Source organism: Oryctolagus cuniculus, chromosome 10, assembly GCF_964237555.1.
Source record: "Oryctolagus cuniculus chromosome 10, mOryCun1.1, whole genome shotgun sequence".
NCBI lineage: Eukaryota > Metazoa > Chordata > Mammalia > Lagomorpha > Leporidae > Oryctolagus > Oryctolagus cuniculus.
Window position 1 is genome coordinate 50,503,971 of NC_091441.1, and position 23,826 is coordinate 50,527,796.

Sequence of the window (23,826 nt, forward strand, 5' to 3'; positions counted from 1 at the left end):
TCCTCCATTGCTTGCTCAGCAAATGAAAGAATACAGAGATCTTGTGGAAGATTTTGTAGGATGCTTTTAGGGATCAGGTAAATTCTGAGGCAGGGGTTGCTGGTCATATGGTAGATCTATGTTCAGCTTTCTGAGGTGTCTCCTTACTGTCTTTCATAATGGCTGCACCAGTTTACATCCCCACCAACAGAGGGTAAGGGTACCTTTTTCTCCACATCCTCTCCAGCATTTATTGTTTGTTGATTTCTGTATGAGAGCCATTTTAACTGGGATGAGGTGAAACCTCATTGAAGTTTTGATTTGCATTTCCCTTGTAGCTAGTGATCCTGAGCATATTTTCATGTGTCTGTTGGCCGTTTGTGTTACCTCTTCTGAAAATGCCTGTTCAAGTTCTTTGCACATTTCTTAGCTGGATTATTTGTTTTTGTTGTTGTTGAGTTTTTTGAGATCTTTACAGATTATTGGTATTAATCCTTTATCAGTTGCATAGTTTGCAAATATTTTCTTGCATTATTTTGGTTGCCTCTTCAGTTTGCTGAGTGTTTCTTTTCCAGTGCAGAAGCTTCTCAACTTGATGTAATCCCATTCATCAATTTTGGCTTTAATTGCATGTACTTCTGTGGTCTTTTCCAAGAAGTCTTTGCCTATGCCATTGTCTTGTAGAGTTTCCCCAAGGTTCTCTAGTAATTTGATGTTATTAGGTCATGGATTTAGGTCCTGGATTTTTGTGTAAGGTATAAGGTAGGGGTCCAGTTCCCTACCTCTGCACATGGTGATCCAGTTTTCCCAGCACCATTTGTTGAAGAGATTGTCCTTTTTCTAGGAATTTATTTTAGCTTCTTTGTCAAAGACAAGTTGCTTATAGGAGCATGTTTTGGTTTCTGGAGTTTTTATTCTGTTCCATTGGTCTACACATCTGCTTTTTTGTTCATTTTCATCAGTAACAGGTTGTTTTGATTATAATTGTCCTGTAGTAAGCCTCGAATCTGGTATTGTGATGCCTCCAGCTTGGTTTCTAGAGTATAAGATTGCTTTAACTATTCAGGGTCTCTTGTATTTCCATAAGAATTTTAGCATCATATTTTTCCTAGATCTGAGAAGAACATCGATATTTTTATTGGGATTATATTAAATCTGTAAATTGCTTTCAGTAGTATGGACATTTTGATTATATTAATTCTTCCAGTCCACAAACATGGATGATTTTTCCATTTCTCATGTCTTCTTCTTTTTCTTTCTCTAGTGTTTTGTAATTTTATTCAGGAGGTTGACTTTCTTGGTTGAATTTATTCCAAGATATTTAATTTTTTCTAGCTATTGTGCATGGGACAGATCTTCCGAATTTTCTCAGCTATGGCATTGTCTATGTATACAAAAGATTTTGAATTTTGTGTGTAAATTTTATAGCATGACACTTTACCAAACTCTTTTATGAGTCCCAGTTGTCTCTTAATGGAGTCCTTTGGTTCCCCTATATATAAAATGTCATCTGTAAATAGGGATAGTTTGACATCTTATTTATAATCTGTATCACCTTGACTCCTTCCTTCCTTCCTTCCTTCCTTCCTTCCTTCCTTCTTTTCTTTTCCTTCCTTCCTTCCTTCTTTTCTTTTCCTTCCTTCCTTCCTTCCTTCCTTCCTTCCTTCCTTCCTTCCTTCCTATTTATTTATTTATTTATTTATTGTCTAATGGCTCTAGCTAAAACTTACAGGACTATCTTGAATATCAATGGTGAGTGGGGCCATCCGTCTCTATTTCTAGATCTTAGTGGGAATGCTTCCAACTTTTTTCCCATTCAATAAGATGCTGCCTGTGAGTTTGTCACAAATTGACTTGAGTGTGTTAAGGAATGTTCCTTCTATACCCAATTTGCTTAAGGTTTTAATCATGAAAGGATATTGTATTATCAAATTCTTTCTCTGAGTCTGTTGCAATAATCAAGTTGTTTTGTTCTTCAGGTTGTTGATATGATGCATCACATATATTGATTAGCAAATGTTGAACCATCCCTTTATACAAGGGATATATCCCACATAGTCTGGATGAATGAACTTTCTGATGTGTTGTTGGATTTTATTAGTATTTTGTTGAGGATTTTTGCATCTATGTGCATCAAAGATATTGGTCTACAGTTCTCTTTCTCTGTTGTTTCTTTTTCTCGTTTAAGAATTAGTGTGATCCTGGCTTCATAAGAGGAGTTTGGGAGATTCCTTTCCCCCGCCCTTTCAATTGTTTTGAATACCTTGAGAAATATTGGAATTCGTTCTTCTCTAAATATCTGGTAGAATTCATCAGTGAAGCCATTCAGTCCTCGACTATTCTTTGTTGGAAAGGTCTTTATAACTTACTCAATCTCCATCTTGGTTATTGGTCTATTTAAGTTTTCTATGTCTTCATGACTCAAATTTGGTAGATTATATGCATCCAGAAAGCTACCGATTTTTTTCTAGAAATTTCTGATTTGTTGGCATATAGCTGTTTGTAGTAATTCCTGATGATTCTTTTTATTCCTGTGGTAACTGTTACATTTCATTTTTCATCTCTGATTTTTTATTTATATATTCTCTCTCTTTTTTATTAGTTGGGCCAATGGTATTTTGTTTATTTTTTCAAAAAACAGCTTTTCATTTCACTGACTTTTGTATTTTTTGTTTGTAACAGTTTTATTCCTTCACTGATTTTAATTATTTCTTCTCTCTGGCTACTTGTCTTTGAGATGCATTGATACCTCACTTATTTGGTACGTTTTCAATTCCTTGATGTAAGCACCAGTTGCTGTAAACTTCCCTCTTAACACTGCTTTTGCTGTATCTCGTAAGTTATGATATATTATATTGTCATATTAATTTCTAGAAATTTTTTGATTTCTCTTTTGATTTCTTCTGTGTCCCACTGTTCATTTGGAGAATATTGTTCATTCTCCATGTATTTTCATATGTTCTTGAGTTTCTTGAGTTAATTTCCAGCTTCATTCCATTGTGGTTAAAGAAGATACATAGTATGATTTCAACTATTTTTTTAATTTGCTGAGATTTGCTTTATGGCCTAGCATATGGTCTATACTAGAGAACATGCCATGCACTGATGACAAGAATGTGTATTCTGCAACTGTGGGATGAAAGGTAATGTAGATAACAGTTAGATCCATTTGGTCCATAGTGTTGATTAGTTCTATTGTTTCTTTGTTTATTTCATGTCTAGTTAATCTGCCCATTGATGAAAGTGGAGTGTTTATGTCCTCCATTACTATTGTACTGGAGTCTATATCTCCTTTAGATCCATAAACATTCCTTTTAAAAAGTAAGGCACTCCTGGATTGGATGCATATACATTTATTATAGTCAAATCTTACTGTTGAATTGATCCCTTAATCATTACCAGTACCCTTCTTTGTCTTTTTTTTAACAGTTTTTATGTCAAGGTCTATTTTGTCTGATATTAGGGTGGCTATACCTACTTGTTTCTGCTTTCCATCAGCATAGAATATTTTTCCATCCTTTCACATTCTGTCTGCATGTATTTTTATTGATGAGGTATGTTACTTATAGACATCAAATAGATGGGTCTTTTTGTTTGTTTGTTTTAGTTCATTCTCCTAGTTTTAGTTCATTCTCTTTTTTAATTGGAGAGTTTAGACCATTTATATTCAAGTTTACTATTGATAAATACCTGCTTGGTCCTGTCATTTTTCTGTAAATATTCTTGTTATTTGCATTGGGTTTTCTTTGTACTTTTATTGGGAGATTTTCTGCCTTCACATTCTTTCATAATGATGGTGACAAATTCTTTCAATTTCTGTTTGTTATGGAAGGTCTTTATATTTTACCTTCATTCATAAATTAGAGCTTTGCAGGGTATAGTATTCTGAGTTGACTTGTTTTTTTTCTCTTAAGACTTAGACTGTATCTTTCTGTTCTCTCCTAGCCTGTAGGGTTTCTGATTTGAAGTCAGCTGTGAGTCTAACTGGAGATCATCTGAAAGTAATCTGGCATTTCTATCGTGCACATTTTAGGATTTTTTTATATTTTGTTGAAAGTTTGACTACAATGTGTCACGGTGAAGATCATTTCTGCTCATATCTATGTACAGTCCTATGTGTTTCCTATACATGAATGTCCCTTTCTTTCTCCAAATTAGTAAAGTTTCCTGTAATTATTTCACTGAATAAGCATTCTAATCTATTCACTCTTTTCATACCTCAGGAACTCCTAAGACTGGTATGTTCAGTTGTTTGATAGTATCTGATACATCTCTTCTATTGTTTTTCTTTTTCTAATTTTTTTGTTTTCGTCTGAAAATTTCCAAAGATTTGTCTTATACTCTAATATTCTTTTTTATGCTTCATCTAGTCTATTATTAAGACTTTTCATTTTTTTATTTGACACATTAAATTCTTCATTTCTAAAATTTCATTTTTATTTATCTTCAAAATCTCAATTTCATGGGAAAAATTTTTATTTATGTCATGTATGGATTTATTTCATTCACTAATTTGCCACTCATTACTTCTAAGTAATCCTATGGTAAATCTTTTGAATTCCATTTGAGGCATTTCATCAATCTCTTCATCTCCACATTCTAATATTGAAGTTTTGTTGTGTTCCTTTGGGGAGGGGTACTCATTGTTTCTTGAATTTCTGCATTTAGTTTTAGGCATTTGTGGAAATACTTGTTGGTTTTCTTCTCTGATGGCTTTTATCTTTGAACTACTCCCCTATGGCTTACTGGAGTGTCTCAGTGACTACCTAGAGATATGTGCTGGGTGTGACCAGGGGACTCTGCTCAGTGCTTCAGGGTGGAGTGAATATCCAGGCTGATGCCCAAGTTGGGCATGGTAGAATTCCTCTTTTTAGCTGAAATGAGGGTTTGATCACTTCCATTGATGTAATCAACACCCTCACCTCCTCTCTTCCAAGGTAATCAATGCCAGGGTATTAGCCCACAGTGGATATAATACCCATCTGTGGCTGTATGAATCACATAAAGGATGAGCACAATCCCATTGCAATGACCCACTCCAGGCAATCAGGGAACTCTGTGTGTATGGAGCTACTTCCATTCATTACCCAGAAACCTAGCTATACCCTGATGCCTCTTGTATAGTCACAGAGTTTCCACAGTCTCAGCACACAAGACTCCCACAGTTACGAGGTGCAGAGGATCCACTCCACCCCACAAACTTCTCTTGTCCACAGAGGGGCAGAGACATTCTCAGAGCCAGCTGCCTGTGGTTGCTCCACCTAGTTTGAGCCCTGGAGCCTGTGATAAGTTGGGAGGCTGTGAGCATCTCACAGTCCTACATGGGTGCCCAACCCCCTGTCAATCTTCCCAGCCAGACTCAGAGTCAGTAGGGAACGTGGATTTTTTCCCCTGGCAGAATCTCTGAATCACACGTGCACAAGAGCTGCTGGCCACAGTCCATACTTGTTTCACAATGTTGCCTTCTCCCCATCCGTTGCCCGGTGCTCACAGCCAAGCTGCTGCTGCCAATACTACTGACAAAATGACATCTTGTCCCAGCCAGTTGCTCAAAATGCACACAAGTTTCCATAGCTACTGCTTATGGCCAAAATGGTTCTTGCCTTCTCTCAGCTGGCTGCTGGGTGCCATTGTTGGGGGGAGATGGGGAGAGAGAAATGTGCCCCCACCCTTTTTTTCACTGGGTCAACTGGTACCCTATGCCCCTTAGGGCTCCAGGGTAGACTCACACCAAGATCTCCTTCCAGCTATATCACCAGTAGCACAGGCTGCTGCAGTCTGATCTCACCAACTCTCCAAAGCTGATGCTTTCTCCAGCTCTTGGCTCCATGTGTTGTATCCTTGCTTGTGCTGTGTGTCTGTACCTTCCACACCTCTCCATGGCATTCTTTGTCTTTCCATAGAATTTCCACTGTGATTTTACCTCGAACTCTCCCCTAAGAATGTACTTCTTCCTTTTTTTTTTTTTTTTTTTTTCAATATTTACCCCTAGCCTAGAGAGTATGTCCTTTCCTTATTCCACAATCTCCATAGCCTTGGCAATTCATGGCAAGAGCCTAGGGTGATTACTGATGCCATAAACAAGAGTGTCAATTGTTAAATCAATAGGAGTCACTGTGCACTTACTCCTCATGTAGGATCTCTGTCCTAAATGTGCTGTACATTGTGATTTAATGCTATAACTAGTACTCAAACAGTATTTTTCACTTTGTGTTTCTGTGTGGGTGCAAACTGTTGAAATTTTTACTTAATATATGCTAAATTGATCTTCTGTGTATAAAGATAATTGAAAATGAATCTTGATGTGAATGGAAGGGGACAGAGAGCGGGAGAGGGGAGGGTTGCGGGTGGGAGGGAAGTTATATGGGGGAAAAAGCCATTGTAATCCAAAAGCTGTACTTTGGAAATTTATATTCATTAAATAAAAGTTAAAAAAATGCCAACTTGATAGTTTATTGTAGTTCTATCAATTTTGCCATATATTTTGAAGCCATGCAATTTAGTGCAAAAACATGGGGAATTATTTTTTAGATATATTTATTTATTTATTTATTTGAAAGTCAGAGCTACACAGAGAAGGAGAGGCAGAGAGAGGGAGAGGGAGAGGGAGAGAGAGAGAGAGAGAGAACCAGCTGCTGGTTCACTGTCCAATTGGCTGCAACAGCCAGAGCTGGGCCAATCTGAAACCAGGAGCCAGGAACTTCTTCTCGGTCTCCCATGCAGGTGCAGGGGCCCAAGGACTTGGGCCATCTTCTACTGCTTTCCCAGGCCATAGCAGAGAGCTGGATCAGAAGTAGAACAACCAGATTCAAACCAGCACCCATACAGGATGCCGGCAAGGCAGGCGGTAGCTTTACTGGCTACGCCATAGTGCCAATCCCAAAAAGTGGGGAATTATAATGTATTTCTGGTGAATTATATGTTTTATCAGTGTGTTGACTCTATTTGTATATTGCATTTATCTGTTTGACCTTTGCATAGCTATACCATCTTTCAGTTATTTGTATTTACCCGATTAACATTATATCATTCTCAATCCGTTTAACTTCAAATATGTCTTTTATATTTTAGGGTTGTCTTTTATACATGTTATATGGCTGATTTTTTTTTTTAAATCCTATCTGGGTGTATAGGGCAGTGTTGTGGCACTGGCACAGCAGGTTAAGCCACCGCTTGGCAATGCCAGCATCCCATATGGACAATAGTTCAGGTCCTGGCTATTCCACTTCCCATACAGCTCCCTGCTAATGCACTTGGGAAAACAGCAGAAGATGACCCAAGTCCTTGAGCTGCTGCACCCATGTGAGAGACCTGGTTGGAGTTCCATGCTCTTGGCTTCATCCTGGCCCAGTCCCTTGTGTCCATTTTGGGAGTGAAACAGTGGACGGAAGGTCTCTTTTAGTCTCTATCTCTTTGTGTAACTCTGCCTTTCAAATAAATAAATCTTGAAAAGAAAAATGCAATCTAATAAAATTTATTTATTACTTTAAAGATTTTGTCTTTTCACTTTTATTGTGGTTAGAAATCTGAGTTAATTTCTTCCATCATTTTGATATTTTATATTCTGCTTTTTTATATTTCTTAATTTTTCTACCTTTTCTATCCTTTGTGGTAACCATAGGACATTTCATATGTGTTCTTCCCAACTGATGAAATACTGTTGGTATACTTTCATGTTGATCACTCTATTCTGACTTTTAAACTATTTATTTAATAATAAATATTTAGATTCCCCTTTATTTGTCATTTTCATTGCTCAGCATTCCTTTATCCATCTCTTTCATTCTAAATCTTAAAAGGTAGCTTTGCTAGTGAAGTATGGAAATCTAGATACTGTTATTTTGTTCCATAGTCTTGCAAGTATTATTTCACTGTGTTTGTCCTCAGTTGCCCCTACAGAGAAGTTAGCTATTAGTCTGATTGTCATTCCTTTGTAGCTAACATGTCCTTTCTTTGTGGACTTTTTTTTTTTTTTTTTTCCTCTATTCATTCTGAATGCTCTGAAATTTCACTCTGATGCAGCTGCATCTAGGTTTCTTTTGTGCTATTTGTGAGTCTGGAGCTTTCTGAACTTGAGGATTGAACTTTTCATGAGGTTTGGAAAACTTTCAGTCATTGTTTCTTAAAGACTACTTCATTCCATGATCTCTGATTACTCTTTCTGTAACTCTGATTAAACATATGCTAGAATCTCATTTTCATCACTCAACATTTTATGCAAGTTTTCCACATTTGTCTCCGTGCTACACATAAGACTATGTCTTCAGATTTACTAGTGTACTATTTTTATTTCTCTTTTTGCTGTTTATCTCATTCACTGATTTATTATATTCACTTTTTTAATTTTTAGAAATTCTGTTTGTCTTATTTAAAAATCTGATCAATTTTAATTGTTTCTTTCACATTGGTTGTACTTCACACATCTCATAACTGTAAACATATTCATCATAGTTATTTTGCATTCTGTGTGTGATAGCCTAAATATTGTGCCATTGGATGTGTGACTTTTGGCCTTATCATTTCTGGTAAATCTTATTGCTAATGGCTTGATTTTTCATTTACTCATTCATCCAATAAATATTTCTGGAATACATATAGTATGCCAGGGCATTAACATGTTGAGTTCCTAGAGAATAGCTAATTAAGAAATTAATTAATTAAGCCAATAAATGGGCAAAATCGAATCCATCCTTAAACTTCTAAATGCTGAAATTTCTTTGAACTAGTCTTAGGTCATTTTTTTTTTTTTTTCTGTGTACCTTCTCTTCCTGCTAGATCTTTGTCTATTTGCATGCCTTGAAGACTATCTACATGTTGTTGACTTTTAAATTTGCATTAAAAGCATATACTTTTAAATTTGCATTTAACGCATAGACCTCTCCTTTAGTTTTCTATTGCTATGTAATAAGTTACTGCAAACTTAACGATTTTAAATGACATATGGGGTAGATGTTTGGTACAGTGGTTAAGACACTGCATAAATCACCTGAATTCATCTTTAAAGGGTATGGGATTGAGAGCCTCAGCTTCCAGAGGTCACCATGCTTCATGGAAGTTCACACCCTAGCCTTATGCTCTCCAAGGCCACTAAGAGAGCAATTCTAACTTCAAAAAACCCTAGACACTCTTTTAAAGGGATTGACCGATTAAAACAGTCCCACCCAGAATAGTCTCTTTTCATTAACTCAAAGTCAACCTATTAGGAGCATTAAATAATTCTGCAAAATTTTCATACGCTATTCATTAGAAACAAATTACAAGTCTTGTATACACTCAACTGGTGGAGATTGTGTGGTGGAGAGGCCTGTTGGGGTTTATCTTAGAATTCTGGCTACCACAGAGATCTTGTCTTGCATATTCAGTTCCCTACCTGATGCCTCTATTTGATTTCCTCATAAATATCTAAAACGCAATATTATCAAAACTAAGCTTGGGAACAGACATTTATCCTAGTGGTCAAGATGCTTGTGTTCCATATTAGAGTGCCTTTGTTATCTCAACTGGTGCTACTCTCATCCAAGTCATCAGCATTATCTGTATCCGTAGATTACGACAGCCTCCAAACCCATTTGATTCTTCATTTATCAGTTCATTATTTGTATAGAACAAGAGTGTTCTTAAAACATATATCTAATATTTTCTCTCTTTGATTATAACTATTCAATGGCTCTGTTTTTGCCCATTAGAATTGCCCACAAGGATCTGACACACCTTTCCTATATTTCCCAACTCAAAATATTTCTTGCATTCATTAAGTTCCAGCCATACTGTCGCCTTTCAGTTGCTAGCATATCTCTTTCAGAACATTTTTACACATGATTCACTCTGTGTAAAATTCTCCCTTCACTACAACTTTGTACAAGATTAGATTAGAAGATTAGATCATTTTCCTCTTCAAGTCTTAACCAATGTCCTCATAGGTACTTTCTCTAATCAGTATGCCTCCCCTTCCCAAAAAAGAAAAGTCTCCTGAACCTCCACCCAATGTTGTCTACCTAATCCCATAATTTTTAGCTCTCATCATCAGAGATGAGAAATTGGGGCCCAGGAAAATCTACACAAATGAATCTTGTAAAGACACTTGTCCCTTCAATTATCTACCCTAGCCCAAACCCCTTTGCCTTGTCATATTTTTATAATTTGCTACTCTATCTACTCCACTGTATAAGTTTCCATCCCAAACTGCATGTTTAGGTCTTTATTTGTTTATGAAGGCTCTTACAGCACATAAAGATTGTATTAAAGTAAATTTTTATGTCTTCTGTTGATCAGTCTGAAAAAATAACCTTAAAATGGCAGAAATAAATCTTTCTTTCCCCTAAATAGAGCAAGGAAAGGCATTTGAAAGGCAATATTTAAGAATCATTAATGAGGTGGCATTATTTGTGTTGAACTGAAGAGACTATCCAGGGATAGGTCATCTACTCAGGAGTCTTTCTGTTCATTAATACAACAAATATTTCTATTCTTCTCACTGTGCCTAAGGCACTGTGCTTGGCATGGACGATTCCATGAACATCACCTCAAAGACCAGAACAGGGATCAGTTTGACAGTGGTAGAGGACTTCAAAATAAGGAGAGAATGGTCACATGCCCAGAATAGAGACTTTGGGACACCAGCATCTTATCAGGGTGCCTGGATTCAAGTCCTGGCTCTGCACCTGCTATTGAGTACAATATATTTCACTTTGTGTTTCTATGGGGGTGCAAACTGTTGAAATCTTTACTTAATGCATACTAAACTGATCCTCTGTAAAAAAAAAAAAAAGAAATTATCAACTCCCAACTTGACTCTCACTGGGATTAAACATGACAATAGGTATGATCTGATTTCATCATCATTTAAAAAAAATCATCTATTATTTTTCACTTTATGTTTCTGTGTGGGAGCAAACTGTTGAAATCCTTACTTAATGTATACTAAGCTGATCTTCTGTATATTAAGATAATCGAAAATGAATCTTGATGTGAATGGAAGGGGAGAGGGAGTGGGAAAGGGGAGGGTTATGGGTGGGAGGGACGGTATGGGGGGAAGCCATTGTAATCCATGAGTTGTACTTTGGAAATTTATATTCATTAAATAAAAGTTAAAAAAAAAAAGTCAAAGAGAGAGAGACCTTCTACCTGTGGTTCACTCCTGAAATGCTTACAACAGCCAGAACTGGACAAGACTTAAACCAGAATCCAGGAACTTCATCCAAGTCTCCCATGTGGATGGCAGGGTCCCAGCTACTTGAGCCATCACCTGAAGCCTCTCAGGTTGCAAATTAATAGGAAGTTGGATTAGAAGCAGAATAGCTAAGACTAGAGCCAGGTACTCTGATATGGGGTATAGGCATCCCAACTAGTGGCTTAACCCACTGCACCACAATGTCTACCCCACTATATCTTTTTTCTAATTTATTTTAGAGATATTTGAGGGTAGAGTAGGAATCAATATGTGTGTTAAATCTGCCCCCATTTAACTAAAAAATCCTCTTATTTGGCTAGTTAACTAAATTAGCTAAAGTCAATCCTTCTATACATATTTTGTTGTATACATTTCCTGCAATATTCATTCTCTTAGTTATAAACCATTTTGCTTTGATTTGTTGGGATCTAGTTATTTCAATAACTACCTTAGGCAGTTACTTTGATATTTTAATATGAGCACTGTTTTGTGATGTGTCCTTTGAAAGTACCTGAAGAGCTTACACTGTGATTTTTGTCAGCAGATGCTTTTGCAGATTTAATTTTTCTTTTTTAAACCAAGATTTCTAGATTAGCAACTTTTCTGTTTGAACTCATGCTATTTCTCTATTATGGTTGCAGGCTAACCACATATGGGCTAGAATGTGATACAAAAGGAAGGAGAGAGAGCACATTGTACAACTTAATGAATATTTGCATGTGGTAGCTTGAAGCTAGCAATGACTGTTTGGCACACAAACTTTAATATCTATAAGAAACAAATCATATTCATGTTAGAATACACAAACACTTCTAGTATTTTATAGTTTTACACTAGCCATAGAATTTTACTATTGAGTGGAAAGCAGTATTATTCTTTCTATAAAAGACATTATACAATAACAACACATCAGATGTCTAGATAATAAATAATAAAGGAAAAATCCATCTTCCAAATAGGTATTGATTGTCTGGCTAATCATTAACAAAAATAACTGCTCAACATATCTGGCTTCAGGAAATAGGATCTCTATAAGTGTAATATCTCTGCAAGGATTTTTATCATTACTGTGATGAGCAGCAGGGGAATTTAGAAATAATGTAATACATAGATGACAAGATAGAAAACACATTTTATGTGGCTGACAGCCTGTAACAATAGTATTTACATATGTTTTATTCTCACCATGAAAACATTTTATTTGAAAACATACATAGATAATTATTTGAACATATATCAATGCCAACCTGTTTGTCAGAATTCTTTTTCAAAAGCATTTGATGTGGTCGGCGCCGTGGCTCACTAGGCTAATCCTCCGCCTGTGGCGCTGGCACCCTGGGTTCTAGTCCCGGTTGGGGCGCCAGTTCTCTCCTGTTGCTCCTCTTCCAGTCCAGTTCTCTGCTGTGGCCTGGGAAGGCAGTGGAGGATGGCCCAAGTCCTTGGGCCCCTGCACCCATATGGCAGACCAGGAGGAAGCACTTGGCTCCTGGCTTCAGATCGGCGCAGCGCGCTAGCCGTAGTGGCCATTGGGGGGTGAACCAATGGAAGGAAGACCTTTCTCTCTGTCTCTCTCTCTCTCTCTCTGTCTAACTCTGCCTGTCAAAAAAAAAAAAAAAAAAAAAAAAGCATTTGTTGTACAAGAAGTTGCCATAACTATTTGACATCAACTGCAGATGTTGCAATTTTACTGTAAAAAAAAAAGCATTACAAAACCAATTCTATTTTATTTTGTAGTTAACATTTTACTGTGAACTACTGTTTACTCCTAAAAAGTAAGTGGAAAGATCAAAACTATTTCCTTATATTCTATTACCTATTGCCTCTTAAATGCTGCTGGGTTTTGTTTACTTGTTTTTTGAGATATTTATCTCTTTTTTTTTAAAGATTTATTTTATTTGAAAGTCAGAGTTACACAGAGAGAGAAGAAGCAGAGAGGGAGAGAGGGAGAGAGGGAAAGAGAGAGAGAGAGGTCTTCCATCTGCCGGTTCACTCCCCAGTTGGCCGCAACAGCCGGAGCTGCGCCCCGAAGCCAGGAGCCAGGCCCCTTCCATATCTCCCATGCAGGTGCTTTTCCCACTGCTTTTCCAGGCCATAGCAGAGAGCTGGATGGGAAGAGGAACAGCCGGGTCTTGAACTGGCACCCATATGGGATGCCAGATCTTCAGGCTGGGCGTTAACCCGCTGCACCACAGCACTGGCCCCTTGAGATATTTATATTGCTATAAAGATTTCAAAGTTCTGTGACTCTCCTGTGTTATCTTATTTTTTGAATACCTGACTTTTTCCTTTCCATAAGACCCTACCAGACTCACTAGATTTTATAAGTTGTACCATATCTCCCTAAAAGACAATGCATTATATTTAAGTGAAATGAAAAACTCATATCTTGCTATCATTGAAAATTAAAATGAAAATTTTAACTATTATTATTTACATAGTATCTAAAGTACCTTATTATTACTAAAGAGTATATCTATAGCATATATATGCATATATTTATAAAACAACCATCTTTCCTGACTATACACTAAGGTAAAGCACATTAACATTTTCTTGCTGACACTTCAAACTAGTGATAGTGATAGTAAATTCCTGCCTTTCAGTTCTTCTCTTCAAAATCCTATGTTTTGTTTTATTTTGTTTTCTAATGTTCTCTTGTATTTCCCACTTTGACCAAGGCGTCTTTTCTGATCTCATCATTTTTGACTTTTTCTCCCTTTTAGTCATATTCCAGTTATCCCTCACTCCTACAAGTCCTTAAATTATTTCCTTATTTATTAATGTATATTACATGTTTGTTTAATGCATTCCATGTGATAATGTCCTATCTTGGTTTCTTAATCTCAGGTTCTTTATAATATATTTCTTATTTCATAATCATTTCCTTTGAATTCTGTTTACTTTCTTTTTAATTTTCCTATTATTTGGATTGAAGGAAATTCCTAAGGCTGTCACCCATAACCAATTTTATTCTCCTGTTTTATCTATGGATGCACTCAAGTTTAGCCATTGTGTTTATGGTGCTGATTTTCATAACACTATTTGTCCATTCAATCATGCTTGGATTATTGTATCTACTTCAGAGCCCTGCATTTAAAGAAAAACATTAACAAACTCAAATGCGTCTGGAAAGGATGATTAAATTGATTGAATGCTTCTAAACCACATCCCATAAGGAATGGCTGAAGGAATTGTGTATATTTATTGTTTATCCTGGAGTAAAAAAGATTGAGGGTAGACAGGATAATTGTTTTCAATAATTGGAAAATCTGTCCTGTAAAGGAAGGAACAGATTTATTATGAGTGTTCGAGTTAGCTCTACCAGACCAAACTTGTGCATGTTAGGAAGAGATAGGTTGAAATTTTCCCTAATGAAGATCAGGGATAAAATTTTACTTTATCTGGGGTTGTCTACAGTGTCCAGCATAGGGTCTTAGTTATATTTGGGCCAAACGGATGTTTATTGATTGAACTGAACTGGCAAGAATTGAAAGAATAATCCTCTCTCACACTACAAATAGAATTGCTTTTTGAAGTAAAAAAGTCAATCTTTCAACAAATACTATTGATCACCTATAATGCAGCCACCCCTCCACTAGGCATCTGAAATATAAAGGTATTAACATCCCAACATTATAAAAGTCAAGGCATTCTTCTAAATATTTCCATTGATTATTTCATAGCAAATTCATGTGCTAGGTTATTTTATTATCCTCAATTGAGACAAGAGGAACCTGAGGCCTCAATGTTACTTAATGAGCTGTTTCACAAAGCTAACGAAAGATCACAACGTGACTTGAAGCCAAGCAATCAGGCTCCAACATCCCTTGTGACTATGTCAGTAAACTTCCTCCAGCAAAGAAAGGCAAGGTGATGCACACAGGGTTTGGGGAATTGGAATGCAATCTATTTCATCCCCTCTCTTGGGATTTTCTGGCCAATGACAGTCCTGTCTCAGCCCAAATACTTGTGCTCCTCCTTAGCCCCGGTCTGATCTGCACACTGCCTCCAAGTGTGCTCCCCCAAATGCAAGGCCAACTATTCCATTCCCTTCAGACCTTTCTTTAATTCCCCTTTGTCCACAGGACAAATTTAATCAGCAAGTTCTAGGTGCTAAGGCCCCCTGCCATCTGTCTCCACCTGCACCTCTCACTTCCTCTCTCACTGAACCCTAAATCAGATTATGGTGTTAAATGCATTTGTTGGAAGAATTTCTTGCCTGAGGGAGGAAACAGGGTTGTTGTGAAAATTAAATTTAACAATGAATAAAAATTCTTAGAAGAGTACCTAGAATATAATAGCTTCTCAAAAATGTTAGCATTTTTTTCCATTTCTGATTATCCTGCAAAAATTGCTGTACCCAAAATATAACATGTTTCTTAGTTCATTGTATAAACTTATAACTACTCCATGAGAGTCAATATTAAAGGAACTGCCTAATTAACTAGATCAGAAGCAACATGGGTGCAGGCAGGTTCCAGTCAGGGATTTTCCTGTTTCTCTGTAGATTGCTCAGTTTTTGTGTCCCTCCCCACAAGCTAGTTTTTAGGCTTGCTTCACTCAAGACAGCCACAGGGCATCAGGCACCAGCAGGATGCAGGAGGTCTCTAGTTCACATCTAATTGATACAGAAAATACCACTTCCCCAAACTACCAAGCTGAAGCTCTGAGCTTCTTTATGAGATACAATCCTTGGGGCCTCGGAAACCTTGGTTCATTTGATATACTGGATTGAGTGATGATCCCAAAAAAGATATGCCCATAATCTAACCCCCAGAACTTATGACTTTATTTGGAAAAAGGGTCTTTTGCTGTGTAATTAAGCTAAGAATCTGGAGATGAGATCATCCTGGGTTATCTGGTTTGCCCTGGCTATAGTGACAATTATCTTTATTTATTTGGTTTTTTTTTTAGCTTTTATTTAATAAATATAAATTTCCAAAGTACAGCTTTTGGATTACAATGGCTTTTTTTCCCCCCATATAACTTCCTTCTTACCTGCAACCCTCCCATCTCCCGCTCCTTCTCCCATCCCATTCATATCAAGATTCATTTTCAATTATCTTTATATACAGAAGATCAATTTAGTATATATTAAGTAAAGATTTCAACAGTTTGCACCCACACCGAAACACAAAGTGTAAAGTACTGTTTGAGTACTAGTTATAGCATTAATTCACATTGGACAACACATTAAGGACAGAGATCCTACATAAGGTGTAAGTGCACAGTGACTCCTGTTTGATTTAACAATTGACACTCTTGTTTATGGCATCAGTAATCACCCTAGGCTCTTGCCAAGAGTTGCCAAGGCTATGGAAGCCTTTTGATTTTGCCAACTCCGATCTTATTTAGATAAGGTCATAGTCAAAGTGGAAGTTCTCTCCTCCCTTCAGAGAAAGGTACCTCCTTCTTTGATGGCCCATTCTTACTGCTGGGATCTCACTCACAGAGATCTTTCATTTAGTTTTTTTTTTTTTTTTTTTGCCAGAGTGTCTTGGCTTTATTTTTTTAAGATTTATTTTATTTATGTGAAAGAGATAGAGAGAGAGGTAGAGCCAGAGAGATAAGTCTTCCATTTGCTGGTTCACTCTTGAAATGACCAAAATGTCCAGAGCTGAGCTGGAGCCAGGAACTTCTAATGGGTCTACCATGTGGGTGCAGGGGTCCAAGAACTTGGACCATCTTCTACTGCTTTTCCAGGCCACAGTAGAGAGCTGTATTGGAAGTGAAACAGCTGGGACTCCAATTGGTGACCCTATGGCACTTCGGCACTGCAAGCTGAGGCTTTAACCTGCTGCACCGCAGTGCTGGCCCCATGACAAGTATCTTTAAAAGAGAGAGCAAGTGGGCCTGGCACTGTGGCTTAGTGGGATAAGCCTCTGCCTGTGGTGCCAGAATCCTATATGGGTTCTGGTTTGTATCCTGGCTGCTCTTCTTCTGATCCAGCTCTCTGCTATGGCCTGGGAAAGCAGCAGAAGATGGCCCAAGTGCTTGGGCCCCTGCTCCCATGTGAAAGATCCTGGCTCTTGGTTTTGGATCAGCCCATTTCCAGCTGTTGCATCCATTTGGGGAGTGAACCAGTGGATGGAAGACCTTTCTCTCTTTCTCTCCCTCTCTCTGTCTGTACTATCTCTCAATAAATTATAAAAAAAAATCTTTAAAGAAAGAATCCTTAAAAAAAGACAGTAAGATTATCCAAAACTCAAAAACTAACAATTGTGGGCAAGAGAGAAAAAGGTACCCTAATATACTGTTGAGGGGAATGTAACCATTATGAAAGACAATATGGAGATTCTGCAAAAATCTGAAAATTGATCTACCATAATACCCAGCTATCTGACTCCTGGGAATTTACCCAAAGGAAGTGAAATCAGCATATGAAAGAGTTATCTGTACCTTCATGTTTTAGGCAGCTCAATTCACAATAGCTAAGATATGGAATCAACTTAAGTGTCCATCAACTGATGACTGGATAAGGAAAATGTGGTACATATACATGATGGAGTACTACTCAGCCATAAAAAAGAATGAAATCTTGTCTTTCACAACAAAATGCATGTGACTGGCAGCCATTATGCTTAGCGAAATAACTCAGTCCCCAAATTACAAACATATGTTTTCTTTGATTTATGGTAGCTAATAGGTAGAGTATAAAATAATGTAATGGGCATGAGTGAAATTGTCACCTTGAGTTTGAACTACTGTTTGGAGTCCTTGTCTATACTCCTATTGAACAGAGTGCTTTCTACTTTCTACTTGTTGAATTCTTTATTTAGTGGAGGATTAAGCCTGTGTCTCTAAGGTATAGTCAAAGTATGTTATTGTTAAAAAAAATTAAAAAGGAAGGACATAGGAGAGAGGGAGTGTGGGAAGTATCATTTTGGGCTTAAAATTGTATATATGAAATACATGAAATCTGTTCTCTTTATATATAAATACTTACATACATAAAAGACAGCAGGGATGGCACACAGAGGAACAGGCTCTATGAAGCTGGAGGCAGAGAATTTATAGAATAACATACCTGGAGCTCCTGGAACCCCCAAGATGCCTCTGGCCTCCCAGGGAAACATGGCTCTCATTGCACCTTGGTTCCAGACTTCTGGCTTCCAGAATTTAGAGACAATAGATGTCTATTGTTTAAGTCACCAGACTTGGTAATTTGTTATGGCAGTCACAGAAAACTCATGTTAAATGGCCATTCCTGAGCAAGTTATTTTGACAGGAGTATAGGCTTACACTGTCAGGTCATACTATACCAGGCTCATTTCTGGAGCTGGAAGTAGGAACAGTCCACATCATAGAATTTCCACACAGGGGAGCAGAATGGATATTAGGGGGCAACACAGCAGCCATGTCTGTATCCTTTAATTCCGCTTCCTACTTGTAAGCTATCCTTTTTTACTGATTGTACCACAATGGAACACAATCATGGGCTATGAAATATTTTTTGTTTTTAATTTTATTTAAGGTATACAAACTTCACGCATTTCATATATACAAATTTTGGAACATAGTGATTCTTCCCACTTTATCCTATCTCCTGCCCGCACTCCCACTGTTTTTCTTCCTCTCTCTCTTTGAACTATTTCAGCATGTGTTGGGTTACATAATTAACTATAACAATAACTAAAACTTGGTCATTTCATTTGACTAACTCTTTTATTATGTCTAATATTCTTAGCTCATCTGACATATCCCTCACTGGTAAACAACTCCTTCATTTCATCATAGGTGCAACTACCCAAATAGACATTATCTTGTACCACCATAGCCAAATTCCAGTACCTTGAAAACCTTTTTCAGGGCTCTCTCTATGCCCCTTTAATAAAACAGAATTTCAGGGCTATCCATGTATTTTACGTGTTACATTATGCCACCCAGAGGACTCCTAACCAGTATATAAATATATGCTACATATTTTTGTGGTACACATAAACAAATGTAAAATGCAACAAAATTGTTTCACTCACAATTAACATTTTAAATATTTATAACTTTGAAATTTCTAAAATGGGAAAAAGCAAAATTCAGAGAAAGGATGAACACTTTAGTGGTGATTCTGCCCATCTAATAAAAGCAAGTGTTTGCAAGGGTCTTTGGTTTAAATTTTATGCAATCTTTAAAGATGGGTTATTGTAGGCCGGCGCTGCGGCTCAATAGGCTAATCCTCCGCCTAGCGGCGCCGGCACACCGGGTTCTAGTCCCGGTCGGGGCACCGGATTCTGTCCCGGTTGCCCCTCTTCCAGGCCAGCCCTCTGCTGTGGCCAGGGAGTGCAGTGGAGGATGGCCCAGGTGCTTGGGCCCTGCACCCCATGGGAGACCAGGAAAAGCACCTGGCTCCTGGCTCCTGCCATCGGATCAGCGCGGTGCGCCGGCCGCAGCGCGCCGGCCACGGCGGCCATTGGAGGGTGAACCAACGGCAAAGGAAGACCTTTCTCTCTGTGTCTCTCTCTCTCACTGTCCACTCTGCCTGTCAAAAAAAAAAATAAAAAAAAATAAAAAAAAAAAAAAGATGGGTTATTGTTAAATACAAAGAAGAGCTCCATGTTGAATACTAGAATGTCAAATATGGATTTAAAACTTTTTTGCACAAAGACTATAAGGGCAGATCTCTGTATAAAATGTTTAATTATAATTAAATCTTAACTGCAACAGCTAAAAGAAGAAGGTACTTGTTAAATAAATTACAAAGAAAATTGAAGCAGCAAGATGTATAAGGAAGCAACTACAAATTAGTGTCTACTAAAGGAATATGTTTCTGTTCTTTGTAAAGACAAAGCACATTGAACAGTGGAGCTATTATAGGAATAGATTATGGGTCACTAAACCAGAGAAGCCATTTGAAAAAATCTGCATTATTCCAACCAATCATAGCAATTTCACCAACTATCTTCTTTCAAAACTATACGTTGTAACAATATCGTACTATATATTTTCTTTGCTGCTTTAATAAATTATCATAAATTCAGTGACTTAGAACAACACAAGTGTATTATCTTGAAGTTCTGTAGTCAGAAGTATGAAATGGGCTAAAATCAAGATGTCAGCAGGGCTGGCTGCATTTCTCTCCATGGTTCTAGGTGGGATTTATGGCATTGCTCGTAGTTTCTAGGAGTCACCTGGGTTACTTAGTTTCCAGAATCTCCAAAGCTAACACTGGCGCATGGAGTATTTTTCAGATCATGGAACTCTAATCTTCTCTGCTGCTTCCCTCTTCCAAGAGGACCGTGGAAGGTTACCTTCCTCCTCTCCCATAATCCAGAATAATCTTCCTATGTTAAATAAACTGATTAGCAGGTTTCATCTCATTTGCAACCTTAATTTCCCATTGTCATGTAAGGTTATTCATAGGCTTCAATGATTAAGAGATGAGTTTTTTGTGGTGGTTTTTTTTTTTTTTTTTTTTTTTTTTTTTTTTTTTTTTTTTTTTTTGGGTGAGTGGGGTGAGGGCATGGATTATTTGCCTTGCCACTTATACCATTGTTGAGTCCCTAGTCTTGACCATTGTACTTTGCTAATATAAGATGTTATCAGCAGAGGAGGCTAGGTACAGAGTGCACAGGGACTCAAGAATTTTTACAAGTTTCTTTCTGTGTTATTCTAAAAGAATTTCAAAATAACAGTTTAGACAAGTGTTGGTGTGCATGGGACTCCTTCAACCCACATGGGAGTACCTGGGTTGAAGACCCAGCACCACTCCCAACTCCAGCTTCTTAACATGTACCCTGAGAGGCAGTGCTGATGGATCAAGTAGTTGGGTCCCTGCCAGCCACATGGGATACATGGATGGTGCTCTCAGCTCCCAGCTTTGCCCTGGCTCATTACAACTGTTGTTATAGGTATTTGGGAAGTGAACAAATAGATGGGAGATCTCTGTCTCTGTCCACCTCTTTTTCCATGTGTTTCTCTTTCTCTTCCTTTCAAATAAATGTAATTTTTGATGGTTTTAAAATAAAAATGCTTAGAGAATACTTTTTGAGGGTAGGAGTGGATGAAAATATAGAAGTTCACAGATCCTCAGGAACTCCACAGTAATAAAATTGATTAAAACAGGTATATTTAACTTCTAAAACAGTAGACAAGTAGATAATAAAGTCACATCCTCATTCAATTTGTAATAATTCAGTTAAGGCTTATGTTGTTAATATATTTTTTGATGACCTAAGTAAAATGACTATCATCTCAACTTCTTTCCCTTTAAATAAAATACTGTCCTGGGGCTGGTGCTGTGGCTCACTTGGTTAATCCTCCACCTGCAGCGCAGGCATCCCATGTGGATGCCGGTTCTGGTTCCGGCAGCTCCTCTTCCAATACAGCTCTCTGCTGTGGCCTGGCAAGGCAGTGGAGGATGGCTCAAGTGCTTGGGCCCCTGTACCCGCATGGAAGACCCAGAGGAAGCTCCTAGCTCCTGGCTTCAGATCGGTTCAGCTCCGGCCGTTGTGGCCATTTGGGGAGTAAACCAATGGAAGCAAGACCTTTCTTTCTGTCTCGCCCTCCCACTGTCTGTAGCTCTCTCAGATAAATAATAAAATATTTGAAAATGAAAAATAAATATATAAATAAAATACTGTCATTGGGACATGCATTGTGACACAGGGGGCTACAGACTCCCCCTGCGGCGCTGGGATCCCCATGTTGAGGTTGATTTCTTCTGAGAGGTGGAGAGTGGTGGGGACAAGAGGAGCAGAGTCACCACACAGACTCCGGGAGTCGGGTGAAAGCAGGCTAGAGGCAAGCAGCCCACAGACTCATTTATTTCAGTCGGTACAGCAGCTTAAATAGCCAAGGCAGCCAATCCAGTCAAGGGGTGGTTTATGCCCTAACCAATCACAGCCTGTTGCCAGGAAGTATCTGAAGCCATCCAATCACAGCCTGTTGCCAGGCAGGCTCCGTTGCCAGGTGGGTTTCAAAGCCATTCCTGAATAACTGACACTTGCATGCCAACAGCCATCTTGGCATGGCCTTCTCATTCCACCACATCCCCTTCTTCTCCTCTTCCAACTCAGCTCTCTGCTATGTCCTGGGAAAGGGGTAGAAGATGGCTCAAGTGGATTGGGCCCCTGCACCCACAGGGGAGACCTGGAGGGAGCTCCTGGCTCTTGGCTTTGGAACAGCCCAGCTCCAGCTGTTGCTGCCATTTGGGGAGTGAACCAGTGGTTAGAAGACCTTTCTCTCTGTCTCTCCCTCTCTCTGTAACTCTACCTCTCAAATAAATGAACAACAACAAAAAAAAACTTAAAAAAAAAGTAAATGAAATTCTGTCCATAATTGACCAAATATCATTAGACTAGATATCAATTTAACCTCATATAGTTGAGAGAAATAATGTATTTTTATAAATGTTTATGTGTCTACCATACCTATCAGAGAAAAATCTAAACTCTTTAAACCAAATTACTGGTTCATAGTAGATTTCATATTGTTTTCCAACTTTTCCAAAAGACCATTCCATTCTGTTTTACTTAATATTTTCTAAAGCTTTCAGGGACATAGGAAGATTTTATTGTCCTGTTTTTATACATAAGTAAATTAGAGCTGGGAAGTTACACAATGGGTTCTGGTCAAGAGACAGGGAACACATATATCAGTGCTCTCATGTGCTCCCCAAACAAGCCAGTGACAGATGAAATCTACAAAAAGAAAGCCAAAAACCCAAAGCCACACCCAAAATCAGAAACAGAAGCAAACAACAAAAAAATGTGTAATGGATGAAATTTTAAGTGTGTTAGGATCCACGTATTCCTGGGGACTTAATCAGAAGCCAAGCTGACTGGAAATAGGGATAAGGACTAGAGTGGCAATGTAGCCCACGACAAGAAAAACGACTGATGGAACAAATGGTGATATCCACCCGGAGCTGTAGCCTGTAGAATGTGCTAGATTCAGGGAAGCAGATAGACACAGACACAGATTATGCACTGGAAAACCAGACCATCTCCAGATGGACTTTTTGTTCTGCAATGCTACCAACATTCTTGCAGGTCAACATCACCAAGTGAAACTGAACCCTAGGAGGAAGGGATGGGAGGGACAGTTGAAGGAGTAAAGGGGTAAAGAAAGGAAAGAAAAAGTCACAGACAGGGAGTTTTTTTGTTGTTGTTGTTATGTTTATGCAAACAAAGACTTGCTATCTGAAAACCAGAGAATTGTAAATCAACTGGAAAAATGAGGAAGAGATAAGGGTACTTCAAATTCATAGGAAAATGAAATATTAAAATACTATACATTTTCCATGTACTGTTTGAAGTACCCATGTATAAACAGGAACTTCATAGAAGTGAAGCCAGAATAGAAAAAAAAAACAAATCAAAACAAAAAATAATAAAAATAAAACATGGAACTCCAAATTTTCAATTCCTGCACAACTTCTGATCCTCATTACACTTTGTCCTACTCCCTGAGCAGCTGTGTGTTGAGCAATGGACGGGCGATGAGGTACCTGAGACCACCAGGTACTTGGCCTGTCTTGAAGCTTGTCTAGGAACGGTATCAACAGGGTTCTTGCCACAGGAGTTTACAGAGGAAGGCATCACTGGGTGAAGGAGTTGAGGATGAGGCCCTGGCTGGGCAGGTATTGATGGAGCTGCATTTTACAGGAGCCTGAGAAGCATGGAGGCAAGAATGATTCTTGTACTTCAGAGACACAGGCAAAAACTTGTGGATGATGACAC

The 23,826-nt window shown here is 38.1% G+C and overlaps 1 protein-coding gene and 1 long non-coding RNA gene across 3 annotated transcripts in view; one reads left to right on the forward strand and one right to left on the reverse strand.

Moving 5' to 3' along the window:
• Nucleotides 1-18,243, reverse strand: part of LOC103349313 (uncharacterized) — a 144,927-nt gene extending 126,684 nt beyond the window's left edge. Inside the window, exon 1 of the long non-coding RNA XR_007921501.2 lies at nt 18,177-18,243. This is a non-coding gene — a long non-coding RNA (uncharacterized lncRNA). The remainder of the gene's footprint in view (nt 1-18,176) is intronic.
• CHST9 (carbohydrate sulfotransferase 9) overlaps nt 1-23,826 on the forward strand; it is a 306,919-nt gene that overhangs the window by 16,068 nt on the left and 267,025 nt on the right. The gene's annotated exons all lie outside the window — the stretch shown is intronic.